The sequence below is a fragment of the Triticum dicoccoides genome, chromosome 3B (genome assembly GCF_002162155.2).
Source record: "Triticum dicoccoides isolate Atlit2015 ecotype Zavitan chromosome 3B, WEW_v2.0, whole genome shotgun sequence".
Taxonomy (NCBI): Eukaryota; Viridiplantae; Streptophyta; class Magnoliopsida; order Poales; family Poaceae; genus Triticum; species Triticum dicoccoides.
Window position 1 is genome coordinate 297,353,441 of NC_041385.1, and position 7,025 is coordinate 297,360,465.

Sequence of the window (7,025 nt, forward strand, 5' to 3'; positions counted from 1 at the left end):
GAGTCCCTAGGTATTTAATGACTGATGGTGGTTCACATTTTATTCATGGTGTTTTTCGTAAGATGCTTGCTAAGTATGATGTTAATCATAGAATTGCATCTCCATACCATCCACAGTCTAGTGGTCAAGTAGAATCGAGTAATAGAGAGCTTAAATTAATTTTGCAAAAGACTGATAATAGATCTAGAAAGAATTGGTCCAAGAAACTTGATGATGCTTTATGGGCCTATAGAACTGCATATAAAAATCCTATGGGTATGTCTCCGTATAAAATGGTTTATGGAAAAGCATGTCACTTACCTCTCGAACTAGAACATAAGGCATATTGGGCCATTAAAGAGCTCAATTATGATTTCAAACTTGCTGGTGAGAAGAGGCTATTTGACATTAGCTCGCTTGATGAATGGAGAACCCATGCCTATGAGAATGCCAAACTGTGTAAAGAAAAAGTTAAAAGATGGCATGACAAAAGGATACAAAAGCGTGAGTTTAATGCAGGTGATTATGTTTTGCTATACAACTCTCGTTTAAGATTTTTTGCAGGAAAACTTCTCTATAAATGGGAAGGTCCTTACGTTATCGAGGAGGTCTATCGTTCCAGTGCCAGAAAAATGAACAACTTCGAAGGCACAAATCCGAAGGTGGTGAATGGTCAAAGAATCAAACATTATATCTTAGGTAATCCCATAAATGTTGAAATCAATGTTATTGACACCGTAATCCTGGAGGTGTACATAAGGGACACTTTCCAGAATGTTTCAGACTCCAAAAAGGAATAGGTATGTGGTACGGTAAGTAAACCGACTCCAAAACAGTTCTAGTAGCAATTTTTCTCCGTTTTGGAATATTTAATAAAATAGTAAAATAAGAAGTAGTCCGGAAAGGACAAGAGGCATCCACGAGGGTGGAGGGCGCGCCCCTGCCTCGTGTGCACTCCGGACTCCGTTTTCTTGCACGATACATCTTTTGGTCGGTAAAAATTCATTATATAATCTCCCAAAGGTTTTGACCACAATACCATGATGAAATCCTCTGTTTCTTGTTTTGAGTTGTTTCTGCCACAGATTGGAGCAATATGTCGTCCCCCTCTTCCAACAATGTGGGCGACGATGCTTGGCTAATGAGGATAGAGACAAAGCGAGAAGAAATCAGGGAAATCAAGGAAGGCGACAAGATCAAGGAGGTCGCAAAGGAGCAAGTACCAACAGTAGAATAAGAAGGCTTCTCCCAACCTTACTACAATCTTCTCACCTCAACTGAGATTGAAGCTTTCAGGATGATTGAGCTTGCTCGCATACAAAATAAGTATCTCACACGTGAAAATATTTTGTTGCAAGAGCATATCACCACACTCAAGGGCATTATCTACAAGCTGCAGGATCTCCTATGCTCGATGTGGGACACCTCGTCGTCAACAACTCCATCATCACAATGTCCGAAGAAAGAGACATAAATACATGGGTATGGGCACTCCCCTTGGCAACTGCCAAGCTTGGGGGAGGTGCCCCGGTATCATATCACCATCACAGTTCTATCTTTACAGTTTTTGTTAGTTCGATCCTTTTGGTTATATCTTGATCTAGTAGAATAAAGTTTAATATGATCTAGATTTGAGTTTTTGTGTTGATCCCTATCTATGTAATTGAGTCTGTGAGCTATATATAATAAAGATTAGTTTTGAGTCGAGGGCTTTGCTATCTTGCTATGGTCTTAAGGGAATAAAAGAAAAGGAAAGAATAAAAAGAAACAAAAAAAGATCATATTGATCTTATGGAGAGTAATGACTTCACATATAAAGAGTATGATGAATAAAAGTTATTGAGAGTTGACAAACATAGTTTTGGTCATCGTTGCAATTAATAGGAAGTAATAAAGAAAGAGAGGTTTTCACATATAAATATACTATCTTGGACATCTTTTATGATCGTGAGCACTCATTAAAATATGACATGCTAAAAAGTTGATCCTGGACAAGGAAGACAATGTAATGGGTTATGTTTTCTTATATCCAAAGTAAAGTATATTGTCATGGATCATCCAACATGTTGAGCTTGTCTTTCCCCCTAATGCTAGCCAAACTCTTTGCACCAAGTAGAGATACTACTTGTGCTTCCAAATATCCTTAAACCCAGTTTTGCCATGAGAGTCCACCATATCTACCTATGGATTGAGTAAGATCCTTCAAGTAAGTTGTCATTGTTGCAAGCAATAAAAATTGCTCTCTAAATATGTATGATCATTAGTGTGGAGAAAATAAGCTTTATACGAGCTTGTGATATGGAAGAAATAAAAGAGACAGACTGCATAATAAAGGTCCCTATCACAAGTGGAAATATAAAGTGACGTTCTTTTGCATTAAGATTTTGTGCATCCAACCATAAAAGCACATGAAAACCTGTGCTTCTCTCTGAGAAGGGCCTATCTTTTATTTTTCTCTTCTACCTTATACAAGAGTCATGGTGATCTTCACCTTTCCTTTTTACACTTTATCCTTTGGCAAGCACTGTGTGTTGGAAAGATCCTGATATATATATATCCAATTGGATGTGGGTTTTCATAAAACATTATTGTTGACATTACCCTTGAGGTAAAAGATTCAGAGGCAAAACTACAAGCCCCTATCTTTCTCTGTGTCCGTTTAAAACTTCATACCCATAAGTATCGCATGAGTGTTAGCAATTGTAGAAGACTAAATGATAGTTGAGCATGTGGACTTGCTGAAAAGCTCTTATATTGACTCTTTCCGATGTTATGATAAATTGCAATTGCTTCAATGACTCAGATTATAGTTTGCTAGCTTTCAATGAAGTTTCTGATTCATACTTGACATTGTGAATAGATTGTTACTTTGAGCATAATAATTCATATGAAAATATATATGTGGCTACTCTAAGAATGATCATGATGCCCTCATGTCAGTATTTTATTTTATCGACACCTCTATCTCTAAACATGTGGACATATTTTTTGATATCGGCTTCCGCTTGAGGACAAGCGAGGTCTAAGCTTGGGGGAGTTGATACGTCCATTTTGCATCATGCTTTTATATAGATATTTATTGCAATATGGGCTGTTACTACACATTATGTCACAATACTTATGCCTTTTCTCTCTTATTTTACAAGGTTTACATGAAGAGGGGGAATGCCGGCAGCTGGAATTCTGGGCTGGAAAAGGAGCAAATATTTGAGACCTATTCTGCACAACTCCAAAAGTCCTGAAACTCCACGAAAGTCAATTTTGGAATATATTAAAAATATTGGGCGAAGAAAGCACCAGAGGGGGGCCACCCACTCTCAACAAGGGTGGGGGGAGCACCCTACCCCCCTGGGCACGCCCCCTGCCTCGTGGGCCACCTAGAAGCCCCCCGATGTCCATCTTTTGGTATGAGGTGTCTTTTGCCCTGGAAAAAATCATAAGGAATCTTTTGGGACGAAGCACCGCCGTCTTGAGGCGGAACCTTGGCGCAACCAATCTAGGGATCCGGCGGAGCTGTTCTACTGGGAAACATCCCTCCGGAAGGGGGAAATTGTCACCATCGTCATCACCATCGATCCTCTCATCGAGAGGGGGTCAATATTCATCAACATCTTCACCAGCACCATCTCCTCTCAAACCCTACTTCATCTCTTGTATCCGATCTTTGTCTCAAAACCTCAGATTGGTACCTATGGGTTGCTAGTAGTGTTGATTACTCCTTGTAGTTGATGCTAGTTGGTTTATTTGGTGGAAGATCGTATGTTCATATCCTTTATGCATATTAATACCCCTCTGGTTATGAACATGAATATGATTTGTGAGTAGTTACGTTTGTTCCTGAGGACATTGGAGAAGTCTTGTTATAAGTAGTCATGTGAATTTGGTATTCGTTCGATATTTCGGTGAGATGTATGCTGTCTTTCTGATAGTGGTGTTATGTGAACATCGACTACATGATACTTCATCATTATTTGGGCCTAGGTGAAGGCATTGGGAAATAATAAGTAGATGATGGGTTGCTATGTGACACCCCAAAATTTTGACCTTGTTTTGTTAATTAAAATTTTGCCAGGAAATTAAATTTTTTATTTTCTGGGCTCCCTTTTGATTTTTTGGACTATTTTTTTCTCTCTTGTTATTATGGAGTTTTCCCCAAAACAAAAACCTTTCAAGTATGTTATTGGGCTTGTTTAACCTCTCAAGAAAAAACTATTCTTTTATTAGTAGAGCTAATTACATAATTAATTTGCTTGATCTTTATTTTCTTGAAAAATGGTTTTCCAAGGTTATATGGCCATATTTATACTGCAACCCTTTGATAAATTCTTTTAAAAATTCCACCAAAATTTGGAGATGTCAGGTCATGTTTTAAAATCACTTTTATGCAAAAATGTCTTTTATTCATGAAATATTTTGAGCTCTACACCCAATTTTCTTCTCTGGTCCAGAGAACAGTTTTGCACTACAACCTATTTAAATAATTCTTCAATACTCCTACCAAAATTTTGGGATGTCAACAGGAGTATATTAGTCAACTTTTTGCAAAAACCCAGTGAGGTCCTTGGAAAAATTTGAGTGAACCATCCTCATCTTCATTCTAGTCCAACATGATGGTTTGTACAGCATCCATATTCTTGCTTGCTCTTTGGCCCTTGATTCTTTCCCCTGCTTGTAGACCACCCTACAAAACCCCTAAGTCCAGGAGCATGCAACCATTGGAATACTTTTGGTCCATGAGATGATGCCATTTCCCTTCTGTCCAGAATTGAAGTTCTGCAAATCTTGCACTAACAAGTTTGTGCTTTTCACTAACTAACCTCACCACCCTCTTATGCATCTAAAAACACTAGGATCTGGAAGGTTTGGCCACTCCAAGAAAAGCCTAAGTGCCTGTGGCATTTTGTCAAACACCTGGAGTGCATGGGCAGATTTGGCATGAGTTTTGGTTTGCATTGTGGACCTGATCCTCTGACCCAACAGGCATGTCCACTAGCATCCCAGCTACCCCTAGACTAGACCTGCTAATCCCCAGCTCCAACCAAGCCACCTAGCAGGCCATGGCATTTCGTCGAGCAGATGGTGGGCGTGCACTGGGCGCTCCCAGAGCGCGCCAACTGCAGCCGCGCACCCGAGCCGCCGCGTCGCGCCCCTGGTTTGGCCCCACACTGCAAAGCCGCGCCATGCACTCCCCTTCTCACCAGAAACCTCCAAGCGGCCCTGGCACCCTACAGCGCCGCCGTCAGGGCACTCTTGGCGGCACACCGGCGTCCGTAGTGCACCTCTGCCATGGTCGGCGCCGCCCGAGCCACCCCGGCTCGCCACCTGCCCCTGGGAGCCGCGCAAGCTTATCCCCTTGCTCGTCGGCTAGCTCTCGTCGCCTCCATGTCGCCCTGCCGCACAGAATGGCGGTTCGTCGTCGGCCTTATCGCCGGCCGCCTCGGACCGACCTCCACCGCCTATATAAGGGCCTCGAAGCTCAATCGAGTCCTCAAGCAACCTCAAATGATCCCCCTAGAGCTACCATGGCCATCAGTCGAGGAGGGGAAGGCCATCTTCCCCGAGTCCGGCCGCTTCGGTCGCCGCCAAGTCCCGGCCGATTCCGTCGCAACCAAGGCACCTCCCGGCAATCTAGCGCCACCACCCAACTCCACGTTATCGTGCGGAGCCGCCCATCGCCTCAGCCCCGACCGAGATCCACCATAGCCCAAGACCCCAAATCCACCCGAATGCCTTCTCCGCCGCGAAGCTCATCGCCGGCGACTCCGTCCACGTCGGCGACTATGGCGGGTACCCACGGATTCGTCTCGACCTCCTGAGCACACCCATTTTCTCAGATCACCAAGGGACGCCTCCATTTGCCGGCAATCCTTGCCGGAGCTCCGCCTCTGTTCGGTCGGAGGGGGACGACGCGCGCGTGGACTGGTCAAACCTGACCAGTGGGCCAGGCGGGCCTACCGTCAGTGACCCAATGCCGGTCCATGCAGGAATAAGTGGAAGCGCATTTCCAGAATGCGCCTTCGACGTGTACATTTTTGAAACGTTTTCTTTTCTTTTTTTGTTTTATTAAAAAAACAGATTTTGACCAGGACTTTGACTGGCTATAACTTTTTAATTACAACTCCAAATGAGTTGATTCTTTTTCCTACCTCTCTCAAATATTGTCTAGTTTATTTTAAGATTTGTTTCAAAAAAATTCAGACAACTTTTTGGTACTATTTTTGAAACTATATGTTGATTCAAAAAAAAATTTAAAATGGATTTTGGAGAGAGGAGAAAACTTTCAAAAGTTTTGGAGTGCACCCTGCCTTTCCACACATTGAAGGCAAGCATCCTGAACCCTGGCATAATATTTTGCATGCATTGTTTGACAAAATCATGACACCACCTCATTACATAGGACTTGTTATTTTATGTGGTGATATGATCATTTGCATGAATGCTTATTGGAATTTCCTTGTTGTTGGAAATGGACATGCTTGGGATGACGACCATCCTCGTATGCCTTTCGTGCCTACCGGAAGGAAAACGGGAAAATCTCTATCTTGGGTAGACCCGAGCTTGTCCCTAGTTCCTCGTCGAGACGAGTGTGTTCGGCATGGCATGAGGGGTATGATGAGTGGTGACTCTGTCTATTGGATGAAATATATTTGTTATGCTAATCATGCAGGGAATACTTAAACCTCCTGAGTCGACCCTAGATCGAGTCTTGTTCCAGTAACCCCCATACTTGTTTCGTACTACCACTCGTCTCTACAACAAGTAGAGTACGGTTCAGTAAGTTGTCAACCTCTTTCTAGCACACACCATGCAGAGAGGCCATGGTGGAAGATACCGGTTGTAGCTGGTAGGCATGCCACCTGGTCCAGGGGCATGGGTGTTTCTGGTTGAGACCGAGAGGGGAGGCCACCCCTTAGAGCGCGCAATATAAATTTGATCCCATGCTACGCGAGGTTGTAGCCTCCCCACTTAGAGTTTCCTTGACAGGTGTCATGGGTGATTCCAGACACGTGTGAGTTAAGCTGGTGTGTGCAAGTTAGGGTGTTTTC